General features: G+C 42.4%; 1 non-coding gene and 1 pseudogene across 1 annotated transcript; both read left to right on the forward strand.

Moving 5' to 3' along the window:
- Positions 1-1,244: 1,244 nt before the first annotated feature.
- The window catches only part of LOC141240578 (uncharacterized), a 75,304-nt pseudogene continuing 57,185 nt past the window's right edge, over positions 1,245-19,363 (forward strand).
- LOC141240580 (U5 spliceosomal RNA) lies at positions 19,246-19,360 on the forward strand. Its single transcript, XR_012305788.1, has one exon. It is a non-coding gene; the product is annotated as a U5 spliceosomal RNA (small nuclear RNA).

The raw sequence follows: 19,363 nt of genomic DNA on the forward strand, positions 1-19,363 counted from the left end.
CACTCCTCCATGCCTAACCAAGAGACCAAGAAAAATATGGGATAACACGAGTAGTAGGAACTTGTCACAATCAGAGTGACCATATCTTTAATATCCTCAGAAAACACTAGGGTGTACTTGTGGTCGACCCGGACCTGAGGGTGCTGTGGGATCTACTCCCACAATAACTTTCATAAAGGGTTGGTCAATTATGGACCGTTTAGTGCATAGTTTCTATAAAAACTTGGCTAGGTAGAAGAATCTGTGGTTTCTTTAGTTGTGGAGAAAGTTGTACATGTACGGTTGAAGCCTTTTTCCAGAGGGATTATTCCAACTGTAAAACCTCAGGACTTGTATATGTGGCCACATACAACTGCCCCCTTATCCTCTCTTGCTGACAACTTTATCTTCCAAAAGGTAGGGGAGAAAACAAGGGGATCTGCTACTTTGGATCTAATCCTTATAAACAGGGAGGAAATGGTTGAGGAGGTAAAGGTGGCTGGGACCCTAGGAGGCAGCGATCATGCTATTATAGAATTTTGGATAACTAGAGGAGGAAGACATGTGAAGACTCAAACTTCAAGGTTAGATTTTAGAAAGGAAGATTTTAAGAGACTCAGAAAGAGAATAGGAGGGATCCAATGGCTGGATGTCCTTAAGGACAAAAATGTCCAGGAAGGATGGGAAATTTTTAAAAATGAGATTCTCAAAGCACAATCGTTAACAATCCCGAAAAGTAGGAAGAATGGGAAGCATTTAAGGAAACCAGGATGGATGAACACAGAACTTAAACACATGCTAAAAAGAAAGAAAGAAATGTTTATTAAATGGAAAGAGGGAGGCATATCTAAAGAAGATTATAATGCAGTCTGCAGATCCTGCAGGGCACGTATCAGGTTAGCTAAAGCTGACAATGAATTAAGGCTGGCAAGAGATGTCAAAAGCAATAAAAAAGGATTTTGGGGGTATGTCAAAAGTAAAAGAAAAGTCAAAGATGCTATAGGATTTTTACAGGATGAAAATGGAGAAATGGTAAGAGAGGATGTTGAGAAGGCCGAACTTTTTAATTCCTATTTTGCATCTGTTTTCTCTCAGAAAGGAGAATGTAACATCAACTGATCTTCACTGTCCTTTTAAAGGAATAGAGGAATCCAAGTTATCAGTAAACAGAAAGATTGTGAGGGAATATTTAGCTAACATAAATGAGTTCAAGTCTCCAGGTCCAGATGAATTACACCCCAGAGTACTGAAGGAGATTGTAGAAGAAATTTTAGAACCACTCTCCATAATCTTTGAAAATTCTTGGAGAACAGGAGAAGTCCCAGAAGACTGGAGAAGAGCAAATGTTGTTCCTATCTTCAAAAAGGGGAAGAAGGTGGACCCAGGGAACTATAGGCCGGTGAGTCTGACTTCTATACCAGGAAAGATCTTTGAACAAATTATTAAACAACATGTATGTAAGTACATGGATAAGAATGAAGTGATTAACCAGAGTCAGCATGGGTTTGTAACTAACAAGTCATGTCAGACTAACTTAATTTCCTTCTATGACAGAATCACTGACTGGGTGGATCAGGGAAATGCTGTAGATATAGTATATCTTGACTTCAGCAAAGCATTTGACAAAGTATCTCACATCATCCTTATTGAAAAAATGACCAAGTATGCAATGGACCAGGCAACTGTTAGGTGGATTCATAACTGGCTTAGTGATCGGACTCAAAGGGTGGTTGTAAATGGCTTCACATCCAGCTGGATGAATGTCTCAAGTGGGGTACCACAGGGCTCCGTCCTGGGACCTGTATTGTTCAACATCTTTATCAATGATTTAGATGAAGGAATTGAGGGTAAACTGATTAAATTTGCTGATGACACAAAGCTAGGAGGGATAGCTAATACTAGAGAAGAGAGAGAAAGGATTCAAAAAGACCTAAATAAACTGGAGCAGTGGGCAGCAACCAACAGAATGGTTTTTAACAGGGAAAAATGCAAAGTACTACATCTGGGCAATAAAAATGAAAAAAGCATATACAGAATGGGAGGAATAGAGCTAAGCAACAGTACATGTGAAAAAGACTTAGGTATACTAATAGATCATAGACTGAACATGAGTCAACAGTGTGATGCAGCAGCAAAAAAGGCAAATACAATTCTGGGATGCATTAACAGAAGCATACAGTCTAGATCACGTGAAGTCATTATCGGTCTTTACTCCTCTTTGGTCAGACCTCATCTGGAATACTGTGTACAGTTTTGGGCACCACATTTTAAAAAAGACATCGACAAACTGGAGCAAGTTCAGAGAAGAGCGACCAGAATGGTGACTGGTCTGCAAACCATGTCCTATGAGGAACGGTTGCAGGATTTGGGAATGTTTAGCTTGCAAAAAAGAAGACTGAGAGGAGACTTAATAGCTGTCTACAAATATGTCAAGGGCTGTCACATTGTAGAAGGATCATCTTTATTCTCATTTGCACAAGGAAAGACTAGAAGCAATGGGATGAAACTAAATGGGAGGAGACACAGATTAGATATTAGAAAAAACTTTTTGACAGTTAGGGTGATTAATGAGTGGAACAGGCTGCCACGAGAGGTGGTGAGTTCCCCTTCAATGGACGTCTTCAAACAGAGGCTGGACAGACATCTGTCTGAGATGATCTAGTGAATCCTGCTTTGAGCAGGGGGTTGGACCAGATGACCCAGGAGGTCCCTTCCAACTCTACCATTCTATGATTCTATGATTCTATGTATGCACGACCAAGAGGATTGTGGGGGGGGCATTTGGGCGAAATACGCCATGGCCGGGACACCTCATTAGTGAGACACATGAACAGTGTACATTGAGGTGAAACCAGAGACATCTCCTTTTGCATCATTGAGGTGGTTAAACCCAATGTGAGAGGAGGTGATCTCATTAGATGTATCCTCAAAATGGAAAGTGAGTGGATTTCCAGACTGCATTCACAAGCTCCAAAGGAACTCAGTGAGCAAATTTCCACCAACGTCACATTGCACCACAGACTGTCCAGGAGTTGGCGGATGCTTTAGTCCAGGTCTGGGAGGAGATCCCACAGCAGACCATCCACAACCTCATCAGGAGCATGCCCAGGCGTTGTAGGGAGGTCAAACAGGCACGTGGAGGCCACACACAATACTGAGCCTCATTTTGACTTGTTTTAACGACATATCAAAGTTGGATCAGCCTGTAGTGTGTTTTTCCACTTTAATTTTGGGGGTGGCTCCAAATCCAGGCCTCCATTGGTTAATAAATTTGATTTCATTGATGATTTTTGTGTGATTTTGTTGTCAGCACATTCAACTTTGTACAGAACAAAGTATTCAATGAGAATATTTCATTCATTCAGATCTAGGAAGTGTTATTTGAGTTTTCCCTTTATTTTTTTGAGCAGTGTATTTTGATGTTGCCCACGAGCAGATTCAATCAGGGGACCAACCAATTTCCATAGCAATTCTCTTGAATGCTCTACAATAATGGGCAAAGGCACAAGGGGACTTCGAAAGTGAGAGGTGGGGGCGGTTAACTGGCGTGTAGGGCAAGACTTGCAATACTTACATCCGGGCCAATAGAACCTCTGCACAATCTATTCCTGCGTTTTTTCCACTCCCAGATATCTCCCCAAGACATGTCAATGGGCCATGTCCAACACCTTCTGTCTATAGGGGCCTGGCACTATTAACTGCTCCACTCGCTCCTCCCTCACTTTCTTGACCCGGTACGACTCCCCACTCATCATAAAATGGGGAAACCTTGTGTCAACCCCCAGCTCCTGTGTAACCCCATTTATAACAGTGACATTATTAAAGGCTTCCTTCAGAGTTGGGTCCCTATGTTGGGCAAACCCAAAATTCTCACTGGTCACCCCTAACTCCGGAATGGCAAACTCGGGGGGCACTACCTCCTTATCCCCAATAAGGACACAAATGGGAAACCTGTCTGACTCTGGGTGTGGTGATACCTCCTCAGGGTTAACTGGTTTCTTATCTGAGCCAGCGAACTTAGAACTCTTCCCCCACACATCCCAAAACAAACAAAAGTCCCAGCCTATAGTAAAAGGGTGCAACAAGTCCTGAACGACGCCAACCTCGTGGGACTCAGTACCGTGAGCCATTTCAATGTCTACTCTGGCCATGGGCTAGTCCTTAGCATTACCATGAATGCACCGATCGCCAACTTTTTTTCCCCGGGATCATTTGAAGAGGAAGGGTGGCCATCATAAGGGTCACCAGACTCCCGGATTCTAGCAGTGCCGTTACCTCCTGTCTGTTCACCTTCACAACACATGCTTGTGGCCCCTCGCTGGGTTGACATTTCACACTGCAGGTCGGATAAGCTTAATATGAACAATGGCGTCCTATGCTACAGTCCATCGGCTCAGCGGACAATGGGCGGCTATATGGCCTGGGCCGTGGCACCTCCAGTAAACAACATCACCTGTAGGGACCTTAGGCACCACCTCCCCCGCCCCTTTGGACCTTGGATGGCCCACCCCCTTTTGAGTCTCCGCCCCCTGTTGGGAACCCCAGTATGGAGTGGGCTGCCTTCCCAAGGAACCTTCAACCCCCTGGTATCTCTTGACCAGTCCAACCAGGTCATCCGCATTCCAGGGATCACCCTGGGCAACCCAAGCCTGTATGGGCCTTGGCAGGGAGTGCACAAACCGGTCCATCACCACCCGCTCTACCATCTGCGCAGGTGTAGGGGAATCCGGTACCAGCAACTTCTGGACCAGGTGCAACAGGTCAAACATTTGGAAGCTAAGTGGTTTGTCCCGGTGATTACCCCAGCGGTGAACCCACTGCGCCCTGATAGTCATTGTCACCCCCAAGTAGGCGAGAATCTCAGTTTTTAGCTTGCCATACCCTTTGGCGTCCTGCAAAGCTAAATCATAGTACACCTTCTGGGGCTCTCCCGTCAAGTATGGCGCCAATACCTCAGCCCACTGCTCTGGCGCAAGTTTCTCCCTCTCAGCTACCCTTTCAAACACCGTTAGCAAGGCCTGAACGTCATCCACCAAGGTCATTTTCTGCAATGCCCGTTGTGACATGCAGAAGTAGTGCTGTTGCAGAGTGTGACATGCAGAAGTAGTGCTGTTGCTTTAAAAGCATTCAGCAACTATTAGCAGTAACACAAGCACATGAGACAGGAAGTGTTGTGCTCCAGAAGCATCCAGCAACTAGAGGGGTTAACACAGTTACAGGAGTACAGTGTCCATTTTAGGACATGATCAGATATCAAAATTAAACATCATAATGATGTCAGTTTGAGGCTAAATACCCTGTCTGACAAGTGTTTCTGAAAAGTGATTTTGATAAGTGACTTTTACAACTGTAGTAATAATAATAATAATAAAAAAAAAAGTCACTGTTCGCTGATGGGACTTGAACCTAAAATTCTGTATCAAGACACCAGTGCACTAACCACTGAGCTATTAACTCAGTTGAAGAAACCTAGGAGTTCCATCTGGTTATATGCTTTTCAGTGCAAATCTGATTGAAACTCATTGGGACTTATGCACAGGCTGCAAGCAAGACAAATTCAAATGATGTTTGATTTTGATGTGTGAGTCTGATGTGTGACTTTCTTCAAACATCAGAATCAGAATCACAATGACTTTTAGTCACCCTGAGTATTTTCATGGTTGATCTCATAAGATAAGAAAAGCTGCTAGTTACTATCACTTGCCTGGATAGCTCAATGGTAAGGCATCAGCCTCTGAAACTAAAGTGTCACAGTTCAAATCCCAATAGAAATATTATTATTTTTTTAACTATCCCTATTTAGCACACAAACTACAGGGGTGTTTTACTTTTAATATCTGACATTTTGATTGTCATCCTGACGTGTTAAGAGTTTCAGACACGCTGTGTATTTGCATGGTAAATTACATAGCCAAAGTAAATTGGGAGGTACTAATTTACTACATATCTATTTCCAAGTGACTGTTCATTTGCATCATTTCTTAAAGGGGTCTAATGATAACATTTCTTTGTCATTTTTCTTTCCATCCACCCAAGAACTGGCTGCAAACTCCCAATTTACTTTTGCTATGTAATTATTATAATTATATATCACTACCTAAATAATCAAATAATAAACCTACAGTTTAATGGTAAGGCATCTGTGTCACATAGTTTTGGTTAGAAAGGATAATAGTAATAATAATAATAATTAATAATAAAAAGTTCAGTGTCCCTACAGGTTTTTCTTGGCTTATGAGATTAACCATGATAATGCTTAGTAATTGTGATTCTTATTCTGATGTGTGAGAAAAGTCAGATATCAAAGCCAAGCATCAGTCCCAGACCCGAGCAACGAGCCCAATGTAAGTCTATGGGAAACTCGAGCATTTTTCAGGCGGCTCCCCCTGGCGGTCTGTTTTTGATCAAAAATAGCATGAAAGCTATCACACCATGGCAAGGTGAACCCATTTGGGATAGTCCTACTCTGTATAATATTAAAAACCTTACCCTGTGTCAAAGCCTCAAACTTCTGTGTGTGAATCAAACATGAGATCTAACGTGATAGAAGATTACAGTCCAGGGAAGATGGGAAGCATTCATATAGACGACCGGTGGAGATGTAGTCAGTGAAGCACTCTGGCTAAATATGTTTCTAGAGCCATAGTAGAAGATGAATGTCGTCCTCATGAAGTAGTTATTTCTCATGTTACGTGTAATGAATATCTCCTGCAGTATTGCTAATGCCGATTCCAGTGTCGGTAAATAAGACGAGAATTAGCAATAAGGAAGATGAGTCTATGAGAAACGTGTTCAGCTGCAGACTCCAAGGAAGAAACTGCTTGTTGTCTGTGGCCTAAAATATATAGGCTTTATTACTAGATGTAAAGCAGAAAACTAAATACTGTAAAATAATATATCTCCTCATATGTTTCCCTTTATTATCTCCAGTAATTGTATTCGGCTCATCATCTTCTCATTCAGGTCCATACAATATCGGATCCTCTCAGTGAAGATCTATTAAAGAGAATTTTCCTGATTTTACCCATCAAAGATGGATTTGGACAGAGACAAGATGACGGAGAGGATATTACACTTCACCCTAGAGATCCTCTTCCGGCTTACTGGAGAGGTGAGAGATTCTGATGACGTCACATTACATCATTCTTATCTATGGGAATAACAGATGGACAGAACTGGAGAGGTGAGGACTCTGGAAATGTCTGTAGTGAGATTTATTAATGTGTCTCTCCATAACCAGAATTACACAGTAGTGAAGAAAACCTCTAGTGAGCGCTGTCAGATCCATGTGTCTGAGGGATGGGAAAGACCCCTGAGCCCATTCACAGGGCCTCCATCTCAAGCCATGATACATGAGGACATCAATGAGCAGAAGATCCTAGAACTCACCTACAAATTGATTGAGCTGCTAACTGGAGAGGTGACACTGCTGGGAATACTGGGAAATTATACAGTAACACAATGAAAGGATCGGGGGGATGACTGTATCATTGTATGTGTCAGGTTCCTATAAGGTGTCAGGATGTCGCCGTCTATTTTTCCATGGAGGAGTGGGAGTATTTAGAAGGACACAAAGATTTGTACAAAGACGTCATGATGGAGGTTCCCCAGCCCCTCACATCACCAGGTAATAGACAGGACTAAATACACACGGCCTATAATTATCTGTATGTAAAGAATGAATTCAGTCCCTGTATGTGTTTCCTACAGATCTATCCAGTAAGAGGACAACACCAGAGAGATGTCCCCGTCCTCTTCTTCCACAGGACTGTAAACAAGAAGATCCCAATGTTCCTCAGGCTCATCAGGTAGATGGAGAGAAGGTGTCATGAGATCTCCCCTATGATGTGTAGACGGCTGTGAAGGTCTTGTGTTCAGTCTTGTTTTATCCACCAGTATTATGTGTTTTCTATTTGTGTAATGAGAACGGTGGAGATGGCAGGATTACAGCCGATCATAGATGTGACTTCTCATCTGTTTGTGACTTACAATATTTGTTTCAGGGTGAAGATCTGACCCATATTAATACTACAGAGACATATGTAAGGGGTGATGAGCGGTGTAAAGAGGAGATTCCTACATATGACTACCCAGGTGAGTAGTAACCACTAAATGCTGAGAAGTCACAGATTCTTCTCAGTCACCGGCTGTGGCTGCTTTATCGGTGGTGTAGTCCGGCCGTATTACAATTGTGTGATCACCATTTTGCCTCTAGACCACAACATTCTCTTCCACCCAAAACTGTTCAAATGATTTTGGGCATTGAAACCCTTTTCCATAGAACTTACAACCTGGAGGATCCACCTACTCCGTGTGATTAGGAGACGTTACCTGCCCAGATCTGTAAACCACAAAGCCAGAAAATTACTTGAAGAAAAATATTATGATGGGCCTGTAAGAGAAAGCGGAGGGTAATGATGCTGTTGGCTTCCTAGAACCCTGATATCTTATTGGATGAATCTACCTTCTCTCCCTTCTGTGCTGCTGAATGTGCTCTTATGGGCTCTACAAGACCAGGTCTAGTCTTTCTGGCCAAACTTCACTTTTATGATCAACAACATTAAATGTGCAGTGAGGCCAAGTGTGAATTTCTGTCCAATAACAGCAGAGTTTCCCTTTATCCTGACTTTTCAATTTCTTTTAAAACCGACTAATTTCAAACAGGATTGTGATAAACTAAACAAAAAACATTACACCTGTGCCATGATATATCTCTAAGCTAAATTTAAGACACCTCAGCTCTGCATTATTATAAAAAGTTCTCTTTGAATGTGTAATATTTCTTCTTGAAACTCATCTGATAGAAAATATTGTCCCTTACGATAGTTTAGATTGCCAAGAGCCACCGAGCCCCAGACTCCAATTACCCCAGAGAGGTTTCACCACTAGTTACTCATTTATTACTGATGGAGACTGTTGAGTTTGATCGTTTCAGTAGATGTTATAGTCTATACTCACAGTTTTTGACTATAGTAGTTAGTGCCCAAAATACTCTGATTTAACCCCTTCCTGCAGACAGTTTTGTGTTCCTATCTGGGCCCATTTTTCAAATCTGACGTGTGTCACTTTATGTGGTGATAATTTTGGAATTCTTCACAAAGGATAATAGGAAACAAATGGATCTTACAAATAATATTCCAACTTCTCTTGGATCTGACAATCCCCTATATACGGTTGTACACTACTGTCTGGGCACATGGAAGGTTAAGAAAGGAAGGTGCTCCATTTAGCTATTTGAATGCAGATCTTGCTGGGATAGTGTGCAGACACAATGTATTGGGGACACTGTTCGTTGTCACCTGGCAGCTCAAAAGATGGCCACCACGAACAGGCTTAGCGCTATCTACTCCATTATCCAGATCCCAGGGTTTGCCTTTAACCCCTCTACATGGATTTGTACTTAGAGAGAGACCCCCTAAGCTTGGGCCACAGTGTTACCTAATGTTCTGTGGTGTGAGATGCCAAGAAGAATAGTCAGATAGCCGGGTCAGAACCAGGAGAGCAGAGAAAATACAAAATCACACAAAAGTAGTCCGTAAACGGGCCGAGGTCACAGCAGGAAGCAAATACACAAGCCGGGAGCTGAGCACAGAGGACTGAACCAGAGGAGAACAAGGCTGTATCTGGCAGCTTCCGGCAATATGCTTCCAGCTTTAGTAGGGTGCGGTGCTTTCCAGTTGGCTGAAGCAAGGAAGCAGATTACTCCAGCTGGACAGCACACACACCCATATTGCCAGACTGGATAGTACTACAGGTCCCAGGCACCCTAATCTTAGTGGCTGGACAGAGCCTGGGCCGCCCAGAGCTTCTAGTTCTGACGTCTCCTCCATCACCAGCGCCGCCTGCAGGATGAATAAGGCGGCTCCTGGTGACAGAAGCAGACGTCGCAGGAGCAGATCCCAGAGGAGATGGGACACACCATTTGCAGAAGCCCTAATGTGACCAAATTGCAGAAAACCAGAGCAGTAGAAATCCCCATAAAGTGACTCCATTTTGGAAATTATAACCCTCAGTGAAATAATCTATAGGAGTAGTGACTATTTTGACTCCACAGGCACTTTCCAGAAATTAGCACGCAGTGGATGTTGGAGAGTGAAAATTACAAATATATAATTTCATTACCCAACACATAGTGCCCAGATTGTGCTCCAGGAGACACACACCGTAAATTAAGTGGGTTCTTCTCACTATAGTAATGCCAAATACATGGCTGCTAAATGTGGTTTGGGCGCACTGCATGCCTCCGAAGCGAGGGGGAGATTTGACTTTGGGAGCGTGGATATTGCTGGATTGGTTTATGGAAGCCATGTTGCTTTTCAATAGCCTTTGAGCCACTAATAATGTGGAAACCTCTGGTTTTCCACTGACAGATGATGGACATGAGTGGGGACTTGTTTTTTGTGAGATGAGTAGAAGTTTTTATTGGTATTATTTCACCTACATAATATTGTTTGGTGGCTTTTTATTCCATATTTGGGAGGCAGAATTAACAAACAGTTGAACACCTCGCTCTACTGGTTCATCCTATGAGGTTTTCTATTAGACTGTGAACTGTTATTGTGTTGGTGAATAATGACGGCTAACATAGGTCAAAATTTAAAAAAAATCACAGAAAAAGATACATCCTTACTAACACCAAATCATATAACAAATGCACTAGCAGGATGCCGCAGACCCCCATGATAAAGGTGGGGGCAGCGCAGGTGCAAAATACTGGTGGAGCAACCACTCACAATCGTACCAATTCATGGATGGGGTGGTTGCCTAGTATTAAAGATGCAAACAGATATGTTACGGCTGTTGGTATTCATTTGATCAAGGAAGGGGGATGTTAAATGAGGTAGTGAGGGGGGGTAAAAGAACAGAATTTACTTTGATTGGTGCAGACTGTGTATTATTACAATACCATAATCTTGATGATCAGACACACGTGTGGGTACAGAGGGGGACATGTGACAGTTCATCTTTAATCATTAAAACATGGTTAAGCAGATTAATGTAGTATCCTGGAATATTAGAGGTATGGGAGATCACAACAAAAGATTTGCGGCACTTAAATATCTTAAGGAATATCGGGAGTCGATAATCTGTCTGCAAGAAACGCATTGCAATACGGAGGCCGCTGCGGCACTGAGCAAGCTTTGGAGGGGGCCGGCCTATCACTCTATACATAGTACATACTCTAGAGGGGTTAGTGTATTGATTCATCCGAATTTGCCCTTTGAATGTGAGGGAAGTATTTGTGACAGAGAGGGTAGGTATGTGTGTCTAGTGTGCAGAGTGGCTGGGCTTAGAATTTGCCTAATTGCTCTGTATGTTCCTCCACCTTTCTCTATACAGACTCTACGACAACTATTCCCGTGGATAACGGAATTTGCTACTATACCCCTGTTGGTTATCGGTGATTTTGATATGTATCTACACGCTGAGCTTGATAAGTGTGGGGGGAGGGGCTGCTCGGGAGACATCGTTGGCAGGGGTCCTACAGGGAGTCAATATGGTGGATGTGTGGCGGGTTCGTTTCCCTAGTGTTAAACAGTGTTCGTGTTATTCGGCATCCTATTCCTCTCTGTCCAGAATTGACCTGGCTCTGGGAAATAGTCATCTGGTCCCTCTAGTCACTAAAGTAGAATACTGCACAAGATTGTTATCTGATCATTCTCCATTATTGGTTGTTCTGGGGGTAGATCCTGGCATCATAAACAGAAGGGCATTGTGGAGGTTTGGTCCTTGCTGGCTGGACGTATTCGGGGAACAGTTAGATTTAGAAGGTAAATTGGCTCATTTCTTTAGAGACAATATAGGCTCTGCTCCTTTAAATACGGTATGGGAAGCCATGAAGGCGTTCTTAAGGGGGATCCTGATTAAGGAAATTTCCGTGATCAAATCCAAAAACAGGGCTCGTACTCAGGAGTTGCGGAGGGAAGTAGACATACTGGAACAGGGGTATGTTGAGTCTCCAATCGTGGAGAATGGGGAACGCTGGACGTGGGCACAGGCTACACTAAATGACCATATATTGAAACAAGCAGAACGTAGACGATTCTTTCTTAGACAGCGGTTTTGTGTGGAGGGAGAAAGTGCAATGCACCTGCTAGCCACTATAGCTAGGGCCCAAGCTGGGGCTCCTATGATTACAGCTGTCAGGGATACTAAGGGTGTGGTAATTAATGATTCAAAGGCTATAATGGAAGAATTTTTTCGGTTCTATAGACAATTATATGCGTCCAAACTGACTAAGGCGCAAAGGGACATAGATCTATACCTTCATGATATGCAAATACCAAGTCTGACAGATAGCCAGAGAGAGCAACTAGATGCACCAATCACCCTGGAGGAGATGCAGGAAGCTTTAAAAGCTTTTCAAAATAACAAAGCCCCTGGTGCTGATGGGATCCCCGCGGAAATTTATAAGGAGGCTGGGGGGGTTTTACTTCCCAGGTTACAGGAAGTGTTTAAGGAAGCGAGGGAGGGGGGGGTTTTGCCGACTTCAATGAGGGAGGCTAACATAGTTCTTTTTCCAAAACCTGGAAAGGATGCCCTAAACCCCGAATCATATAGGCCAATATCCTTACTCTCGGTAGATGTTAAAATTTTAGCTAAGGTCTTGGCTACCAGATTGGTGGCGGTTATTACACATCTGGTTGCAGAAGACCAAACTGGGTTTATACCGGCCAAGTCGACGGCAATTAACTTGCCTCGGCTGTTTCTTAATCTACAAATGCAGTCACAAAATAAGGGTGGTAGGGCAGTACTATCACTTGATGCCGCTAAGGCTTTTGATAGTGTCGAATGGGAGTATTTATGGGCTGTTTTGCGAAAAATGGGGTTCGGTACTGGGTTTCGGGCCTGGGTACGGCTTCTATATAACAATCCGCTAGCTCGGATTAGAATTAATGGTAGTCTTTCTGGTAGCATCGAAATGGGCAGGGGCACGCGTCAAGGCTGCCCGTTGTCTCCCCTACTGTTCGCCCTGGCTGTGGAGCCGTTGGCTGTTGAGCTTCGTTCCAGCAGTGAAATTCAGGGTTTCCGCTACAAAACACTGGAGGAGCGGATGGCCCTATACGCTGACGACCTTCTGTTGTTTTTGGGTGACACGGAGCAATCTCTGACGACAGCTATGAATTTAATAAGGGAGTTTGGAGATCATTCCGGCTTACGGATTAATTGGGACAAATCAGTTCTTATGCCGGTTGATGGTTTGTCTCAGAATACTAGGGTAGGGAGTACTTGCTTGAAAGTGGCGCGAGAATTTAAATATCTTGGAGTTAGAGTGACCTCATCTATCGGAGATTATATTTCTTTAAATTTACTTGAACTGCTTACTAAATTTCAACAAAAGGCCAATACTTGGAGCAAACTTCCCCTATCAATGGTAGGTCGAACTAACTTAATTAAAATGGTGTTAATGCCCCAATTATTATATATCCTTCATAATTCACTGGTTTGGATCCCCATGAGAATATTTTATAAATTTCAGGCACTGTTTCGGGAATTGATCTGGAAAAAAGGGGTGGCCAGAATCAGCTTGGATACACTTCAAAGGCCCAAAGATCAGGGGGGACTAGCCGCACCTAATCCATGGATATATTTTCTAGCTTCTCAAATGCAACAGCTCTGGTTAATCCAGGGGAACCTAGATAAACTGATACGTCTATTATCACACAATCTGCCAATTACCTCCTTTCTAGAAACAGGAATCTCGGGGTGGGATGCTAGGAGACACCTCCCGACCCTAACACTTATGGGGAAAACGTGGCAGAAAATAAAATTGTTGTTGGGAATAAAAGACTTTACTCCTTTTACTCTGCTGTAGCATAATGCGGGCCTTCCAGAGATCCATAAACTGAAAGGATTTGGAATATGGGGAAAATTGGGAATAACTAATGTGGCGCAAATATTAGAGATGGAAATATTTAAATCGTTCCAACAGATAAAAGAAGAATATTGTATTCCACAAACTAGTTTTTACTTTTATCTCCAATTGAGGCACGCATGGTTTGTACAGCTGTGACATATGCAGAGTAAAATCCAACATCATATACTGTTTAATACGCTACTATGCCATAGAGGTGGGAAGGGATTGATTTCCAGAATTTACGGGATACTTATGCAGCAATTTCAGTGGGACAGACCCTTAAATGTTAAGGAGAGGTGGGAACGCGACATTGGTACTATATCCTCAGAGGAGTTGGAAGATGTGGTGGAGAGTGTTCCGATTCTATCTACATGTGAGGCACATAGACTTTCACAGTTGTACTTATTACATAGGGTATATAGAACCCCCAAATTTCTACAGCGCATTGGGGCAAGGAATGACAGTACGTGACCAAAATGTGGAGAGGAAGGAGCAGATCTTATGCATATGATGTGGTTGTGTAGGAGGGTCGCTGTATTCTGGAATGAGTGTGTGCAATACATTAATGATGTGTTTGAGTGTAATTTACCCCTATATTCTAAAGTGTGTGTATTAGGCCTTGTAGAAATAATAGGATGTGAAGAGGATGAAATAATAGCTGTTAAGAGGACTCTATACCAGGTCAGAAAGCTTATAGCCGCACATTGGTTGGATCCCTCCCCTCTCAGGCTCCAGGAATTTTAGGATAGAATGCGTCTTTTATTGAGATTAGAAGAGGGAGTGTACAAAAAGCGGAAGGCTATACGTAAATGTGATAAAATCTGGGGTAAATGGAATATGTTTCATGGTTATCATATTATGTCTATTTTAAATATCACTTGAATTTAAAATGTTGTGGTCTCTCATGTTCTGTATAACTAATTACTGATTATTAGATACTAAGCTCTGTACCCATGGATCAAACTAGTAATGCTTTAACAGTCGGATAAGCTATATGATGGTATACGGTTTGCAACAAAATTAGTTTTTTGCCATATGGTTCTTGGGGCTGTTATGGGTGGGGGGAAGGGGAACGGGTGGGTCTTGAGAGGCACTGCTAGTTTAGTGATGCCTCACTGTTGTTTATGTATAATGTTATAAAAAGTCTTTTAATAAAAAATATCTGATTTAAAAAAAAAAAAAAGATGCACACAGATGAAGCTTGCATAGGACTCCAGTCACACAGGTAGGTGTGATGCCCAGTGTCTGGCTTAGAATAGTGATGATGCCCATACTATTAGATCAGGAGGGCTGCCCAGCACTATATAAGTGCACCCCACATGGACAGACCAGACACCCCAGTACACCCAACCAACACTAAAATGCTAAAGCATTTGTTATCTGATTTGGTGTTAGTAAGGCTGAGTTCACACGATGCGTTTTTCATGCGTTTCCGCGGCGTTTTTGCAGTTGCGTAAACGCCGCGGAAATGCATGAAAAACGCATGGTAGAAGGGCAGCAATGTTCCCCAATTGAAATCCGCATGTGCTGTGCCCATGATGTGGATTTTTCCGCAGCGTAAACGCTGCGGTCAAAAATCCGCAGCATGTCAATTAATTTTGCGGAAACGCTGCTCTTTTGCCGCCATTGACTTGCATTAGACCGCATGGAATCCGCATCACTGTATATGTTGATGCGCTTTTCATGCGGTCTAATGTGCGGATGGTACCCGGGTGTGGATGAGGGGACTCGCATCCAGAACCAGGTACCATTAAAAAAAAAAGAATAAAATAAAAAATATATGTATTCTCACCTTCTGACGGCCCGCGCTGCATCCTGCTGTCTTCCCGGGCACTTCGCGGTTGAATGAAGGACCTTCGCTGACGTCAGAGTCATGTGACGGGTCACGTGACGCTGACGTCGGAAGGTCCTAAAGTCTTCACTGCCGGCAGCCGGGACCGATGAAGCAGGACACCGGGGGCCATCAGAGGGTAAAGTATAGATTTATTTTTTATTTTTTGACATTCACACACTATATAAATCCATGCCGGTTGCATGGATTTATATAGTGTAAAGTTGACAAGCACTTTCCAAGTGATGCTAAAATCGCTTGGGAAGCGCTTGTCAACCCGCCTGCGGAAATGAAAGTGAAGACCGCTTCATTTCCGCATGTCCCTGGCAGGAAACCGCATGTACAATCCGCATGCGTTTTTTCCTGCCAGAGAGATGCTGAAACGCTCAGGAAAAAATCCTGAGCATTTCTGCATCGTGTGCACATACCCTAAGGCTGATTTTTCTGCGATGTTTTCTTGGTAAATAATGATACTTTTACATAAAGTACATTTTTACGTAGAGTTTAATTAGAAATATTCAACAATATAAATTTTAAGGATATGCTATTCATAAATAATAATTGGTTTTCTTCTTGGCAGATGACTGTACCAGGAGATCAGAGGGACAGCTGACATCTTCAATTTTTAAATCAGATGATCTTGAGATCCCACAGGATACAATTGAAGTGAATGCCATTACTCCAGATATACCATCATCCCTTCACAGCAAAGATCTGTCATCTGATCCTATGAAACAGGTCCTGTCTTCTGATTCATTACCGACTACTAAGGAAAATCAAAGTCACAAAATGAGCTTTAAAAAAGAAATTGCTCCTAAAGCAAAGAAGCCATTTTCATGTTCAGAATGTGGAAATAGTTTTTTCCTTGAAAAGTCTTTTCTTAAACATCAAAACATTCACACATCAGAGAATAGATTTTTTTTGTTTCAAGTGTGGGAAATTTTTTAACCAGAAATCAAATTTTGTTAATCACCAGAGAAGTCACACAGAGGAGAAGCCTTTTTTCTGTTCAGACATGAGAACTAACGTGATAGAAGATTACAGTCCGGGGAAGACGGGAAACATTCATATAGACGGCCGGTGGAGATGTAGTCAGTGACGGACTCTGGCTAAATATGTTTCAAGAGCCGTAGTAGAAGATGAAGATGTTGTTCTCATGAAGTAGTTATTTCTCATGTCACGTGTAATGAATATCTCCTGCAGTATTGCTAATGCTGATTCCAGTGTCCGTAAATCAGACGAGAATTAGCAATAAGGAAGATGAGTCTATGAGAAACGTGTTCAGCTGCAGACTCCAAGGAAGAAACTGCTTGTTTGTGGCCTAAAATATATAGGTTTTATTACTAGATGTAAAGCAGAAAACTAAATACTGTAAAATAATAAATCTCCTCATATGTTTCCCTTATTATCTCCAGTAATTGTATTATTACACAGGATTTTTATGATGTTACATAGGCTCATCATCTTCTCATTCAGGTCCCTACAATATCAGATCCTCTCAGTGAAGATCTTGTATTTAAGAGAATTTTCCTTATGGAACCATCAAAGATGGATATGGACAGGGACAAAATAGCGGAGAGGATATTACACCTCACCCTAGAGATCCTCTTCCGGCTTACTGGAGAGGTGAGAGATTCTGATGACGTCACATTACATCATTCTTATCTATGGGAATAACAGATGGACAGAACTGGAGTGGTGAGGACTCTGGAAATTTCTGTAGTGAGATTTATTTATATGTCTTTCCATAACCAGGATTACATATTAGTGAAGACCTCTAGTGAGTGCTGTCAGGACCCTGTGTCTGAGGGATGGGAAAGACCCCTGAGCCCAATCACAGGGCCTCAATCTCACCCCTTCATACATGATGACATCAATGACCGGAAGATCGTAGAACTGACCTACAAGATGATTGAGCTGCTGACTGGAGAGGTGACACTGCTGGGAATGCTGGGACATTATACAGTAACGCTATTAAATGATTGGGGGATGACTGTATCATTGTATGTGTCAGGTTCCTCTAAGATGTCAGGATGTCACTGTCTATTTTTCCATGGAGGAGTGGGAGTATTTAGAAGGACACAAAGATTTGTACAAAGACGTCATGATGGAGGTTCCCCAGCCCCTCACATCACCAGGTAATAGACAGGACTAAATACACACGGCCTATAATTATCTGTATGTAAAGAATGAATTCAGTCCCTGTATGTGTTTCCTACAGATCTATCCAGTAAGAGGACAACACCAGAGAGATGTCCCCGTCCTCTTCTTCCACAGGACTGTAAACAAGAAGATCCCAATGTTCCTCAGGATCATCAGGTAGATGGAGAGAAGGTGTCATGAGATCTCCCCTATGATGTGTAGACGGCTGTGAAGGTCTTGTGTTCAGTCTTGTTTTATCCACCAGTATTATGTGTTTTCCTTTTGTGTAATGAGAACGGTGGAGATGGCAGGATTAGAGTTGATCATAGATGTGACTTCTCCATCTGTCTGTGACTTTTACAATATTTGTTTTAGGGTGAAGATCTGACCCATATTAATACTACAGAGACATATGTGAGGGGTGATGAGCGGTGTAAAGAGGAGATTCCTACATATGACTACCCAGGTGAGTAGTAACCACTAAATGCTGAGAAGTCACAGATTCTTCTCAGTCACCGGCTGTGGCTGCTTTATCGGTTGTGTAGTCCGGCTGTATCACAATCGTGTGATCACCATTTTGCCTCTAGACCACAACATTCTCTTCCACCCAAAACTGTTCAAATGATTTTGGGCATTGAAACCCTTTTCCATAGAACTTACAACCTGGAGGATCCACCTACTCCGTGTGATTAGGAGACGTTACCTGCCCAGATCTGTAAACCACAAAGCCAGAAAATCACTTGAAGAAAAATATTATGATGGTCCTGTAAGAGAAAGCGGAGGGTAATGATGCTGTTGGCTTCCTAGAACCCTGATATCTTATTGGTTGAATCTACCTTCTCTCCCTTCTGTGCTGCTGAATGTCCTCATATGGTCCCTACAAGACCAGGTCCAGTCTTTCTGGCCAAACTTCACTTTTATGATCGACAACATTAAATGTGCAGTGAGGCCAAGTGTGAATTTCTGTATAATAACAACAGAGTTTCCCTTTATCCTGACTTTTCAATTTCTTTTAAAACCGACTAACTTCAAACCAGATTGTGATAAACTATACAGAAAACATTACACCTGTGCCATGATATATCTCTAAGCTAAATTTAAGACGCCTCAGCTCTGCATTATTATAAAAAGTTCACTTTAAATGTCTAATATTTGTTCTTGAAACTCATCGGATAGAAAATATTGTCCCTTATCATAGTTTAGATTGCCAAGAGCCACCGAGCCCCATACTCTAATTACCCCAGAGAGGTTTCACCACTAGTTACTCATTTATTACTGATGGAGACTGTTCAGTTTGATCATTTCAGTAGATGTGTTATTGTCTATACTCACAGTTTTTACTATAGTAGTTAGTGCCCAAAATACTCTGATTTAACCCCTTCCTGCAGACAGTTTTGTGTTCCTATCTGGGCCCATTTTTCAAATCTATGGAAAAATACTCTGGCTTCTCTTCAGAACGTAAAAATCTTTCGCCTTTACTAAAGATTTCCATGGAGAGGAGCAAAACTGAGTTTTGTGGAGATATTTATTTTTTTTTTTTTTAAGCACAAATT

This window comes from Phyllobates terribilis, unplaced genomic scaffold (genome assembly GCF_046119375.1).
Source record: "Phyllobates terribilis strain yellow unplaced genomic scaffold, ASM4611937v1 Scaffold_856__1_contigs__length_602872, whole genome shotgun sequence".
In the NCBI taxonomy this organism is placed as follows: Eukaryota; Metazoa; Chordata; class Amphibia; order Anura; family Dendrobatidae; genus Phyllobates; species Phyllobates terribilis.